At 40.3% G+C, this 15,000-nt stretch overlaps 1 long non-coding RNA gene across 1 annotated transcript; it reads right to left on the minus strand.

Moving 5' to 3' along the window:
- Nucleotides 1-8,072: 8,072 nt before the first annotated feature.
- LOC129673587 (uncharacterized) lies at nt 8,073-11,045 on the minus strand. Its single transcript, XR_008719676.1, has 3 exons — nt 9,995-11,045; nt 8,484-8,591; nt 8,073-8,146 (listed from the first exon to the last, which is right to left on the minus strand). It is a non-coding gene; the product is annotated as an uncharacterized LOC129673587 (long non-coding RNA).
- Nucleotides 11,046-15,000: the final 3,955 nt, after the last annotated feature.

The following is a 15,000-nucleotide window of genomic DNA, read 5'->3' on the forward strand; positions in this document are numbered from 1 at the left end:
TTAAAGACACCGCTTTCCTTAACAATTGTAGCTCTTTTTCAGCACCTGCTTTGGCTGTAGCATGAAACTTCCCAATGCTCCTTTTTCCTTCCAACTGTACATTTTGTCTTGCGTTCTGCCCCACTTACCGTTTTTGATCATAGACCTGCATAAGAGTTGTCAGTAATAAGCCCTTCATCTTCTCAATGTTTTGCATCTCAAAATAGTCCCCTTTAAAGAAATTACTCTAGTCCTTTTTAATTTAGCCAAACTCTTTTCCACAATTCCACCAGAATAGCTTCTAGCAAAGTTGCTGTTCAATTCACTGCTTCCTTGTAAAACTTCACCGTCACCATCCACATTTCTGTCAACATCACCATTTTCTGGTCCCCTGCTGGAATGGCCCCTAAAGCTCTGCTTGCAGCACACACCGGCATTTCTAGTCTAAACTCTCAAGGTCTCGCACAATTTTCCAGAAGACAGCACATGAAGGTTTTATACTGCAACACCCGCATTTTGGTCCCAATATTTGTATCAGTTGATTTTTAGTTGCTATCATAAAATACGATGACCAGAGCAACTTAGAGAAGGAAGATTTTATTTGGGATCATGGTTCCAAAAGCTGACTCCATAAATGCCAGAATGGCAAAGGATCAGGAGGCCAGAGGATGAAGCTAGAGGACCACATTTTATCGTACAGGAGAATGAACTGAAAATGAGGCCAGGTGTAAACATTCAAAGCCCACCACTCACCAACATACCTTCCAAACACCTCCTAAAGGTTCAGTAACCTCCCTAAACAGCGCCAGGAACTGGGAAAGTAAGTGTTCAAACACCCAAATATAGGGGAGAGATTGCTCCTTCACTGCTCTCACTATACCAATACTTTTAAAAAGTATATTAGAATCATGTTTTTAAAAAATCCATTAAGAACCCAAAGTTCTTTAAAAAAATTAAATTCTTAGTTAAATGAGTATCTCTAGGATAAAATAAATAGATAGTTTTTGTATGACTGAGGAGCACAGACAGAATGATAAACCCTCCCCAAGCCAAGGATGTCACACACAGAGGTAAATCTTCCAGTGAACTCATAGTTGGTGGACTAGATCCCAAAATGTTCCAGAACGATATGGTTTCTTCATCATACACATGTTCTCTCACCGAAAGAGTCTGACTGAATGAAAGAGTCTGAGTGAATGCTGGGCCCAAGTCAAGAAGTCAGGGTGAGAGTTCTCAAAGACAGATGTTGAAATAATTACCAGTAACTCAGAGATCTTGAAAGTTTTATGATACATAGGGGAGACAGCTCGGTCAGTAAAGTGCATACCACAAACTCTGCATCCAGACCCGAATTCCCCATTGAAAGCTTGGTCATATAGACACGTATCTGCAACCTCAGCCCTGGAGAGGCAGAGTCCAGCGCATTCCTGCAGTCCACTAGCCAGGTAGCCTCGCAGAATCATCCAGTGCAAAACCAGCTCTGTGCTCAGTGAGGGATCCTCACCTCAAAGACAGTGAGCAATTGACAAAGATGCGCACCGTTGACCTTTACATCAGTCCTCCCACCCATACACAGAGGGGGGGGGAGAGGGAGAGAGAGAGGGAGAGGGAGAATCAGTAAGTATAACAAAAAAAAAAAACAAAGAAAAGATATTAACTACAAAAAGTAGAACTAAGGTTGAACTAAGTATTGGCTTTTAAAGGCAAGAGTACTAAATAAATAGTTATAGAAACATTGTATTAACAAATGGATTAAATGTGGATTCCATTTAAAAAAAGACATTACAAATGAAACAGAAAGGAAAGTATAATATTGAAGAAGATAGTTAGAAATGAGAATACAGTAAACATCTGACTGGATAGAGTCAAAACAAAACAGAACTAATAAATTATTAAAAGCCATCCTAAAACAAGCCCACGTGGCTGCGAGCATTCCAGCCAGACCAGCAGAGCTCCGTCATGCTATGTGTGTGATTTGCCAGATGCGAAGCGTGAGCAGGGAGGTGAGGGAACGCAGGTAGGCAACTGACAGTACAGTATTACAGCTCAAAACTTTCCAAAGTTGATGAAGAACTCTAACGTTGGTGTCCGAAAGCTCACCAAAACACAGATAGTATACATGAAAAGCAATTCACTCCAGGTAAATCAAGTCAGGCTGTTGAAAAACAAAATTAATAAGAAACTCATAAGACTGACTTACAGAGGATAGAAAGGCACACTTTCTATCAAATGTGTCAGAAAATCCCCTGTTATAAAAGTCTATTTTCTCCAATCACCACAATTTTAATACTCTGAAATTTTCATTCTTGTTTGTCTCCAATATCCTGTCACAGCAATAGAAAAATATATACACAGAAAACTATATATTAAATTGAATGAAAGACAACCATTATCCAAAGTGGAACCTGTAATGTTTTATGTATTTCACATTTTTCTATCTTGTTTTGGATTTTTATAAAGGTTATAGTTCATTTTGAGCAAAACACTAAAGGCCTTAAAAAAAAAAAAAGATGTGTTTGAAAATAGCTGACAGGTATCCTAGTAAGGGGAGCAGAGCCTCTCTCTGACATGGAATCTGTTGCCTGCTGTTGGATCACTTGCCCCTGGCAGAACTGCCTTGTTGGGCCTCAGTGGAAGAGGATGTGTTCAGTCCTGACCCAACTTGATGTGCTGGGGTAGGTTGGTGACAGTACCTCTGTTGGACTCTGCTATTAAGGTCAAAGTCTGGCATTACTAGAAAGCCCCTGGGTTCGGTACTGATAGACTCCCTTCCTCAGCTGGGTTCCCTCCTCTCTTACCTGATCTGGGGAAACCCCAGGTCCTCTAAGTAGTGTCACATAACCAACCCTCAGGGAGATTACAGGCCTAACCCTTTCCTGATAAAAAAAAAACCATTCAGTATGTACCTGGTGATTCCAGGAAGTACCCTCCCCAAGCTAATGACAGGGTACCTTAGCTTTCAGCCATTGACCTTTCTCCATACCACTAACTGTGCCTGGAGTTCTTCCCCACCTCTGCTGCCCATAGCATGATTACGGACTGTGTTCCCCTTCTAATGAAAGGAAGATGCTCTGCATTAAATGAAGTATCCCTAGCACTCCTAGCCCTAGTGAGTCAAATACATTCATGCCCCAAACCCCTCCCACTGTCCAAGTTTTCTAATGTTCCTGATTCACAAAATAAACTCGCTCTCACTCCAATCCTCCACCATGATTGCCTGAGACACATGATTTTTTTTCTGGGGAAAGAAGGACTCACTTCTCCCTGAAGTATTCCCTGCTGCATTCCTAGGCTTGACTTCACATCAGGCAGCCATTGTTGGGTTCAGGGTGGAAGCCAAGAAAACTTGATACAGAAGCCTAAAATGAAAGCTTTATTTTCTGAGCTGAGGGAGGCAGTCAGTTTGGGATCTGAATAGAGCCCTATAGGGGAATCTGTATTGGATATTTAAAGGGTGAAAACCACAATTAGCTCACACTGGGGCAAAGGGATGGGGGCACAGTAGACTAACTCAACTTTTCTTTTTTTTTATCTAGACAAGCAGTTATAGCTGACCTATAATTTGATTGTCCAAGTAATGTTTATGGTTAGGGCCAGCTACACTTACGGTTGGAGAAGTTCTAGGAACAAGGCCACAGAGTATGCCGAACATAAACGTACTTTTTGGTCAACCTGACCTTATACAGAGATTCTTATTTTCCATATCAGCAGCAGACGGAAGATGATGTGCCTTTTAGGTCTGAAACAAAGATGGCCATAGTTATACTAAACAAAAGGAGCAGGCTTGTTATTCCTCCCTGTCTTTATGTACCTGGTTCAAATCTTTGATAATGGGTTGTTCTTGCTGTTGTTTTTTGTTCATTATATAAGAGATTAAATTCTGCAACAAGGAGGAACAGGACTAAGGGCCCATTTGGCTATGTTAATTGACAGTATAGGAACCCATTAGGCCCTTATGCCATAGCATTTCAGCCTGCTAGGTGGGACAGTGGATGACATTTTCTTTTTCTGTAACTTTCTAAAGCTGACACAGGATGTTGTTATCAGAGGCCCAAGAAGGCTGAAATGCTAGTCAAAGGGTGGGCAATGGGCCATTTATCAGAAGCATCTGATTGGTTGATCCAGTTGAAAGACGAAAAGCCATCACATCACCTGGATTGGTTTACATCACCTTTCAGAAAGTCCAGGGCTCAGCAGTTATCAGTCTTCAGGATCACCTAGATGGACTCTGTCAACCAAGTGAAATTGGCTGAGACAAATGTAGACTAGGAACAGAATTAACACTTCCTAGTAATTGGGGAAGAGGAGGATTCCCAAGACCAGGGGAAAATTTCCAATTTTAGGAAAAAGTAGGTGTGCTTCTCTGGAGTCCATTTGACTTGTGGAAGGTGGATCCAAGTCATTTTCTGAAGTTTACAAGAATCTTTTTAAGTTTATTAAAAAAGACAAATTGGATTGGGAAACAATTTTAAAATATGAATAATGTTAAAGTTTGTATTTACCAATACAACACCTGTGATTAACTGAATTAGTACCTAAAAAACCCATAAGTTTGATTGACTATTGGTTTGCATTCATTAATTATCCTAAACAGTTTGTGATAGTAGCTTCCAATAGGACTAGAACTGTAGATATCATTTTAAAGAATTACATAGTACAATACCTTAAAAAGTGTTGATACATAGTATATTGTAACCAAAATATAACCTTAATTTTATACTTTTATAATTTATTTTATTTTATTAATTGCAGTTTATTCACTTTGTATCGCAGCTATAGCCCCATCCCTCATCCCCTCCCAATCCCACCCTTCTTTCCTCCTCTTCTCCTATGCCCCTCCCCCAGTCTAATGATAGGGGAGGTTTTCCTTCCCTTCCATCTGACCATAATCTATGAGGTCGCATCTGGACTGGCTTCTTTGTCTTCCTCTGCGGACTGGTAAGGCTGCTCCCCCCTCAGGGAAAGCTGGTCAAAGAGCCAGCCCATGAGTTCATGTCAGAGATGGCCCCTGATCCTATTATTGGGGAACCCTCTTGGATACTGAGCTGTTCAGTCATATTCATAGCAGCTTTATGTGTAATAGCCAGAAGTTGAAAACAACCCAGATGTCCCTCAGTTAAGGAATGGACACAGAAATTATGGTACATTTACACAATGGAATATTACTCAGCAATTAAAAACAAAAAATCATGAAATTTGCAGGTAAATGGTGGGATCTAGAAAAGATCATCCTGAGTGAGGTTTCCCAGGAGCGGAAAGACACACACAGTATATCCTCACTTATAAGTAGATATTAGACATATAATATAGGATAATCATACTAAAATCTGTACACCTAAGGAAGCTAATCAAGAAGGAGGTATCAAAACATGCTGAGATGCATAACCAAAATTTGGGCAGAGTTCAGGGAATCTTATGAAAGAAGAGGGAGATAGAAAGACCTGGAGGGAACAGGAGCTCCACAAGGGGAGCAACAGAACCAAAAAATTTGTGCACAGGGCTCTTTTCCAAGACTGATACCCCAAACAAGGACCATGCCTGGAGATAACTTAGAACCCCTGCACAGAAAAAGCCCAAGGCAGCTCAGTATCCAAGAGGGTTCCCCAATTTTATATTAATATACAAAGATGTATAAGAGTAGATTAAATAATCTACCCTTTTTTCTATTGTTTCTATGTTATTTTACTATCCCCCCTTTTTATCTTTTCAGTTAACAAAATGAAGCAAAGGAAGATCAGGTACATTAAGTCCAATGTTTCAGCAGTAATGAAAAAGACTATCTCTTAATATTTCTAGTAAAAACAAGGAGCTTAAACATTTATCTTTAAATCTGTCTCTGTTAGCCTGAATAGACCTTATGAGCAGAGATTTTTATGCTCCAAATAAATCATTTGATCAATCTATTTACAGCCTTTTAAAGTTTCTGTTTTCGTTGGGGATGTATTTCATATAGTGGTTGACAATGACTTGAGCTGATCGTTAGTATAACCCTGGGCTGACATGGGGCTGCAGCCGTTTCCCTCTTTTAAGAGCATGACCCCATTTCTATTGCAAACATTTTGCATTGAGGAAGCGCCAACTTTTTAAATGAAGAAAACCATCCAAAATTAACCCAATATGGTCAAATTTCCAAAATATTTTACAGGTTCTTTTCAAATTAGTATTTGCAGGTTTGAGAAACCAAAGCACAATTCAGATACAGTTCACATCCCCTCTTTTCTTCTCTATAACTTCTTACATATCTCAGGTCAGGCTTTTCCTATTTCCTCTCCCTTGGTTTAACCAGACATTTTTACTTTCGACAAGCTATTCTTTCTTTCCCTTCTCTTTATTAGCCCAGTGTCTTACCTTCTCCCTTGCTTTTTAAACAACACAAAATCTTCCTCACGGTTTCTCAGTAGTCTAGAGTATACTAAGTCATTTCATGGCTCTTTATCATCCTGACATAATACATTGTAAAAACTGCAGTTTTCCTAATCGGCTCAAACAATATGGCTTGGTTTCATTTGGTAAAATTAATAAAATAAATTTCTGATTTGCAGACAACCTAGGCTATTCTGTAAAAAGAAAAGGTCTTTTGACCTACCCTACAGAGTTGAGAAACTGTTCCAAGTTGTTAGACTTCCCAAGGCCATTGTTTTACTGTAACTCATTTTTGTCCCCATGCACGTGTTTTAATATTTTTTTTTCTTGGTCATAAGTTTAATCATCATTTATAAACCATGACAAAACAGAATTATTTTATAATCATTTTTCTTATTAATCCTATGACCCAATTTTTAACAGTCTCATACTGCTAAGAGTATATTTGCTGAAGTATGACAGCCTATTCTCAGGCTGGTAGATCTTGCAGTTTCAAAAGCATTAGACACAAAGAAAACATTCAAACCATCCTGGGCATATTGCCATGTCTCAAACAGTCTATTATTAACTTTTTTATTTAAACATGTTTATTATTATTATTATTATTACTGTTATTTACAATTTTTCACTTTGTGTCCCAGTTATAGCCTCTTCCTCATTTCCTCCCAGTCCCACCCTGCCTCCCTCTTCCTCCCCTATCCCTCTCCATTAGTCCACTGCTAGGGGAAGTCCTCTTCCCCTACTGTCTCACCTTAGCCTATCAGGTCCCATCAGGACTGCCTGGATCCTCTTCCTCTGTGGGCTGGCTGGGTCACCCCACCAGGGAGAAGTGATCAAGGAGCAGATAACCTAGTTCATGTCAGAGACTGTCTCTTCTCTTACTAGGGGACCCACATGAAGACTGAGCTGCCTATAGCTGTCTGAGCAGGGGTCTATGTCTTCTCTATGTATGGGCTTTGGTTGATGCATAAGTCTCTTCAGTCCCTCCTGGGAACTGCTTGCTTTATTTATTTATTTATTTATTTATTTATTTATTTATTTATTTATTCATTTATTCATTTATTGGCCTTGTTGGTCTCCTTGTGTAGCTCCTGTCCCCTCCACGTTCTTTTATACTCTCCCTTTTCCATAAGACTCCCTGCACTCTGTCCAAAGCTTGGCTGTGAGTCTCTGCATCTTCTTTGATCCCCTACTGGTTGGGGTCTTTTAGAAGACATCTGTGATGGGCTCCAGACATGTTCCTTCTCTTGTAACACTTCTGGTGTCTATCCTATTTTTTCTTCCAAATGAGAATTAAGCATCTACTTCAAAAGCCTGTAAACAACAAAATTTGAAAATCTAAATGAAATGGACAATTTTCTTCATAGATTCCATTTATCAAAACTGAATCAAGATCAGGTAAATAAATTACATAGTCCTACATGCCCTAGGGAAATAGAATAGAAGCTGTCGTCAAAAGTCTGGCATCCAAAAAAAAGGTCAGGGCCAGCCGGTTTCAGTGCAGAATTCTACCAGACCTTTAAAGAAGAGCTAATACCAATACTATACTCTTCAAACTAATCCACATATGAGGCTATAGTCACCTTTATATCTAAACTGCACAAAGACCCAACAAAGAAAGAGAATTTCAGACCAATTTCATTTATGAATATTGATGCAAAAATACTCAATAAAATATTTGCAAACTAAATCCAAGAATACATCCAAAGAACACATTCACCATGATCAAGTAGGCTTCATCCCAGGCATGCATGGGTGGTTCAATATATGGAAATCCATCAATGTAATCTACCGTATAAACAAACTGAAAGAGAAAAACCACATGGTCATCTCCTCAGATGCTGAAAAATCATTTGACAAAATCTAACACCCATTCATGTTTAAAGTTTTGAAGTGGTCAGGGATACAAGACACATATTATTAACTTTTAATAGTCATTAGTCCCAAAATTTATCTTCAGGCTGAAGTTATTATTCAATTTCTGCCATAATACAACATTTATATATTTTTGTTCTTTGGCCATATGACACCATAGTGGCCCCATATGAGTTAATTTTCCTTAAGAAATAGAGGTCTTATTGTTTTATTTAGGCTTTAATTTGCTCTGCTGCCAACTTCTCTAGGCCGTGGAAATTGTTTACCTTTGTAAGTTTACTTTGCTCTGATTATCTTGTTCTTGAGAAAGTGCAGGAGCCAGATAAGGACATCTCCCTAACACTGGGAGGGACAGCATGGCACAAGCAGTACTCCTGGGAAGGGTGTAAATGATTCACAGGAAAATTTCCATTAGCCAATATCCCCACCTTATATCATGACTGCAATGACAAGAATCTAAATAAGCACAACTCTCAGATTTGCTCCCAAATTGATAATAGACCAAAGTCCTGTCCCAAGACAAAAGAAGAGAGTGTAAGAAGCTATTTTTCAACCTCAGAAGCTGCAGTGACTCCAACTGAGCTGAACTAATGCCTGTAAAGACTGTATGTTTATGGATATCTCAGAATTGTTCCATAGCCCATGGAGGTGGAATTTAACCTGTGCCCAGGTCACCTCAAAAGTGTCGTACGGAAATGGAGTAACACATCCATTTAAGCAGAAAATGACAGGAACAATTAATCTAACTTTAGTATTTTGAATTTGATTATCCATAAATATAATTGCTTTTCCAGAGCATGTATCTTATCCTTTAGATTTTTATTAATTTTCTTTGAATGATTCCTGCCAAGGACATATTTTTTGAAAGCTGATTAACATGTTCTGCAGTATGAACCTGTTAAACTAGTGCTGTGACAGAGGCCATGACTGAGCTCCAAATTCCAGTTGGGGCAGTAATTTCTAATATAAGAGCAGCCACCGATCTTTTGGGTCCAGTAACGCACTGGGAAGATAACCAGTGTAGGCTGACTCAGAGTTATGGGTCATAAGACATAAGAAGGCCGATTTCCCCAAACAAGACTCCTTTTTCTTTCTCCCCAAGAGGAATTAATACAATTAGTAACCACACAGGGGGGGTAATTTGCAGTAAAAAGAAATTAGCTTTAGAGATAGTTAAACCATTTTAAATTTATCTATTTACCAAGCTCATATATCAATAAAGCTCATATATTTATCAAGCTCATATATCAATAAAGACATTTTTATGAAATACCTGATTAACTTTAAAATGTTTTATTGCCTTAAACATTTTTAAAAACCTGTTTTTGCAATATCAAAGTAAAGTACCTTTTTAAGAGTGAAGCATAACCATAGTTTTAGAAGTCAAAATCAAACTCTTTCAGTGTAAATAACTCAGTGTCTCTAAAATCAATACCAATTGCACTGTTTTGATGATATAAAACTTTTCTTGTTGGCTACCAGCAAGAAAGGTTCTTGTATACAGACACATGGAGGTGCAGCTCTAATAAATACCTCATTAATCAGGCAGGGTTTCAAATCTTATTTCTTATAAACCTCGCTTTTAAGACAGGACAGAAGTTAGGGTAAAATCTTATCCCAATTTAAAAGTACATTTGGAGACCTGTTTCTTTAGTTGGCTCGTGCCATTTGTTGTTTAGAACGGCTCCAACCCTAAGTTATAAGTTTAAGCTAACTTTTTAACATACCCAGTAACCAAAAATCTATAACCAAGACATACGGAATATAGTAAACTTACAAATTTAAGGCCGGTCAGAAATAAACGTGCAGTGTCCATACATACATTTACACATTCAAAACAGACAGACAAAACTTCTCTTCCTTCTTCCAGCTGTAATTTCAAGGGAGGAGCGCCTTGCTAACTGTTGAATCCAGTTCTCGTGACCACAGCGGCTTTGTAGCAGAACCAGCCATGAGTTTTCTCAGGAGAGAAGCTGGGGAGCTCGCGGTGCCCCTCTAAGAGCAGCTTGTACAGGCAGCTCCAGGCCTGCCGCCAGCTTGATCTGGGTAGGAGATTCTGGGCTTGCGCAGATGCGGGGCTCCAAGGGCAGGGATAGTTCAGTTCAGCTATCTTCTCTTTCCTGAAAAGCCTCGAAATGAGTTAAAACTAAGTCCAGCAGATGAAGTTTGGCCTTTTCCCCAGAATATGAAGAATAAACTGACATGGAGAGAGACCGATAAAGCTGAATTTCAAAGACAGAGCGCGTCGCTTGGGGACTAGTGTCCTGTCCAAGTCCAAAAGGGTGAATGGCCAGCAGACTAAGTTTGGCCCATTTTCTGAGTATCAGACACAGAACAACAATCGAACTAACTGAAACCGTAAACACATTGACAGACACGAACAGACCAGCATGTCCAGGTGCTTCCCCAATGGGAACACATGAGGGGGCTTCTCCACCAGGAAAATCCAGGCACCCAAGTGTGGAACCCGGTCTGGATGCCCAGGGAATCCGAAGATAACATTTCACACCGCAGATAAATCACACAGGTTAAGTGAGCCCTCGAACGGCCAGCCAGTTTGAAAGACTGGCCGTTGGAGCTGGCAGGACATTAGCGGTTTTCCAGGATAGACAATGTTCCCGAGATTCTGGTGAGGGGGGTGAGTATAGTCAGAAACAAAATCTGACATCAGTGAGCCGAGTGACAAGACAATAAAGCAGATAGGGGAGACGAAAACAACATAGTCGGGAGACTTTGACAGCATCTGGCTGAGCAGGTTCCAGATGTTCCCCAAGGGAACCGGAGAGGGCTGGGAAGTCTCTGGACCTCTGACCTTAGGAGAGCTTCGTCCAGCTCTCCTCTTTTAGGTCTCAGAACAGATGAGATTCAGGCCTACAGGCTTACCAGTGAGAGCCCCAAACAGGTTACAGGTGTGAGTGCTTGGCTTCCGGGTTAACGTGCCAAATGTTGGCTTTTAACTGACCTTTAATTTGATTGGCCCAAGTAATGTTTATGGCTAGGGCCAGCTGCGTTTATATTGGGGGATTTGTAGAAGTAACACAGCAACAGTATGCCGAACATACACACAGTTTCTGGTCACCTGACCTTGTACAGAGATTCATTTTTTCTGTCAGCAACAGGCTGAAGACTATGTGGCTGGGTCTGAAACAGAAATGGCTATAGTTATGCTACCAAAAGGAGCAGACTCGTCACCATGAGCTGCTGGCTGCCCTGAACGTCTGCCATTCACCTGCTCCATCTCTCTGCAGCCGCTCCTCCTACTGCAGTGATCATCTGTGAAGGCAGGTAGTTGGCTGTTCTCAAAGCAGCCATTCCTTCTCCTCAAACCTAACCGGATTCCTGCCGCTGCCTCTGTGTCAAGAGGCTTGGAGCCTGAGCCTCTGTCACCGGTTGATCTCACGGAGTCAGGCTGTTTTTCAGAGCCATGAGCTTCCCAGTGCCACCTGGCCCACTGCTGGCAGCCAAGCTAAAAGAGCAGTAACAGTTACTGTGGAGAAATCTTTCTCCAGAACCTCTGGATGAACTGGAGATCTTCTGGCAGCAGATCTTGGTTCTGTGTTTCACCCTTCCCAGCCCAGAGACTGGCGGTCCTGGGAGAGCCTTACTCTTTTCCAAGCAGAAGCCAACAGCACTGGAACCTTCCCTCGGGAGAAGCATTCACTTCTGACCCGCAGTGTTGGGGCCTCCTGGGAAATACAAAACGACATGGCCCTCCTTTTTTGAGCTGTAGAGGAGAGGGAAACAGAAGGAAGAGGAAGGGCGGGTAGGGCCAGGAGGAGAGGAGAATTAAGAAAAAAGAAAGAAAATAGCTGACAGAGAGTCAAATTTAGAAAGTGACCTTATGACATTCATACTCTGTCAAAGGCACACCTGATTTCCAGAGCCCCAGCCATCACATTGCGTTCCAATTTATAATGAAACTTGGCTGAAAATATTAACAAACAAGAAAGGCATAAAGCCTTACAGCCATGGAATACTTAACTGCTATCAAAATCACCTTTTCCCACACAGCTCTGGGCTTGGCTTTTGGGTGACATCTGCCAGTTTAGACGAGTCCTAACTGCAGGCAGGTGTTCTCCTGTTTCATTTAGTTCTATCATAAAGCTAGCAACACCTTGAACACACACTTAAAAGTTGTTTGTTTTAATTCTCTACCTTTTAGACCAGGCACAAATGATTTAGTGGCAGCTGATGTTTTCTACATGAGTAACTTTTGAAAAAAGTTAAAGTGTGTGTGTGTGTGTTTGTGTGTGTGTGTGTGTTTGACTTTACGGACTTATACATGCTAAGGGTATGTTCTTCAACAAGGCTACATAACTTTTAATCTTTACAATCTTTACATTTTGAATTCAGGTGAATTCTACTGAATGCCTACCTGATGCTTCCTGAAGCAGATTCCTCTTTCACTACACAGATATGTTTTTCTGTAGCTCTTCTTCGCTTGTACTCCCTGATAAATGTAGTAGTCCACAAAGCAAGCTATGATCTGTCAAATCAAAAGCTGTGAAATAATGTTGGTATAATGTAGTAACTCATACCCTGAAATTATTATTTAATGTGTAAATTTCTTTCTGCTTTTTCTAGATTTACGTATACATGTGCATCAGTGTGTAGGTTTGTGCACGTATGTGCAGGCACTTGTGGAGTGCGGTTTTAGAAAGAAAACCCTCATCCAAATCTATAGGGCCGATACAAAATTTTGTGCCTTAACACAACTCTCACCCTAAATCTTCAATAAATATTATTTTATAAATAATCTATACATCTAGTAAAGTACTTTAGGTGTTATCACACTAAAACACTTGTTTTAGAAAAAAAATCACCTCTGTCTTGTAAATCTTTTAACAAAACTCTCAACCTCAGTCTCTAAGGCATTAGAGAATGTCATTTCACCAGGAAGGAAACTCAAGGTTAAATTTTTAATCAGATAACATTTTAATCACTCCTGCATGATGTAAAGTTTTGTATAACATTTTTTCAAATCAATTTTTGATAAATTGCTGTTGAATTTCTGTATTTTAGCAGTCCCCTCACCCCATAGAAATTAGTGGCAGAGGTACCAGTTCCTACATATTAATATAGTCCAAAATTCATGCCACAAACATCCTCATTTTGAGTTAGGCATGTGAATCTCTAATTCCCTGAAATGTGGGCAGCCTTTTGACTGTGGTAGAATTCACTTTAGTGACCTCCAGGACCGGAGTCCTCGTAGGGAACACAGCTGCAGCACAGCTCCATCTCCCAAGATGTAACTTATTTCGTGGCCTCCTAAAGATGTCTAAGCTGGCCTCTCTGCCTCGGTGATCTAGGGGAAACATTTCTGCATGATTTCTGTCTTCCTGCATTGGAATCGTCTATTTCCAGGTAGAAGTGAAAGATCCCTGGAGGGTATCCTTCGTCTGAGAGACCCCCTCCCAAGGATCAACGAGTCCAGGCGTTCGGATGCAAACAGCAAGAGGCTTTTATTGGATACTCGGGTACCCGGGGCGAAAAGCCATTCGAATGACTTTTCTCGCCCCCTGGGTGAAAAGCTGGGGTTTTTATAGGGTTTTAGAGCAGAAGCATGGGTACAGAAGCGAGAAGCATGGTTACAGGGGGCTGATTGGTACGTTTACATGAGACCACGGTTTGCGTCAAAGTTTGGCAGGGACACCAAGATTGACCACCCCTTAACGTGGCCACCTGTTATTTTGTTTTTCCCTATCTCAGCTGGAACAACCTCTGACAGATATCCCATGAGGGTAGTCACAACAAGTTGTTTTTAACTCAACAGGGGCAGCCTGACCACAGATATCCCAAGTGGGTGACACAGCTAGATTTCTCAGTAATTTTCCAGTTTCTCATCTGGCCTTCAGAGTTTTACAAAACAGTGGTGTCTCACAAAATGGCGTTAGCTATGTTTAACTTAGGGTGAGGCAGGGGTCTTTCATTAGGAGATAATAAGGTGCATCCTACTTCACAGGTCTTTCTTCTGTCTCGTGTCACTCATTTGTGCTGCTGATTTCCCAGTCACTTTATATATTCATTGCAATTTGATAGTTGTTTAGATTCAAGGGAAGTCTATCCCAGACACTTCGGCAGAGTTCCAGTGAAAGTTGATTTTCTAACACATATAAAAAAAATATTTAGTTTAATCTTAATGTTAATTGATAGATACTCACACAAATTTGTCAAGTAACATGTGATGTTTTGGCACATACGCCTATTATGATGATTTAATGAAGACACTTAACATATGTGCCACCTCAAACATATATCACTATTGAGGGAGATGTTCAAAATCCTCTCCTAGCTATTTTAAATGTGCAACCCATTTTTATTAATTATGATCACTGTATCAAGCAGTACACAAGAACTTTTTTTTTCTGCATAATAGCTTTTTATCAGTTAGTGTTTTCTTCTCTCCTCTCCTTGTCAGGACAAAGGTATAACTAGCAATTGTAGGAAGTATACAAGTGACTAGGATTGTTATTTCACACTCTGCTTCTCTGAGTCTAAGCTCCACTGAACTTACGTAAATTGTACATATTTGTGAGATGCAACCTCATAAATCAACATGTAGAGAGCAAAGCATCATAATTAGCATTTCCATCTATCTTAGTCTCCTTACCATTGCTCTGATAAAATACTCTGGCCAGAGCATCTTAAGGGATAAGAGGTTTATTTTAGCTCAGAGTTCAACACATATCATGGGAAATTTAGACAGCAGGAACCTGAAGTATCTGGTCACATTCTGTCCACAGTCAGTAGAAGAGAGCAATGAATGTGTTTGCGAGTGCTCAG

The sequence above is a fragment of the Psammomys obesus genome, unplaced genomic scaffold (genome assembly GCF_907164565.1).
Source record: "Psammomys obesus unplaced genomic scaffold, mPsaObe1.curated_primary_1811, whole genome shotgun sequence".
In the NCBI taxonomy this organism is placed as follows: domain Eukaryota; kingdom Metazoa; phylum Chordata; class Mammalia; order Rodentia; family Muridae; genus Psammomys; species Psammomys obesus.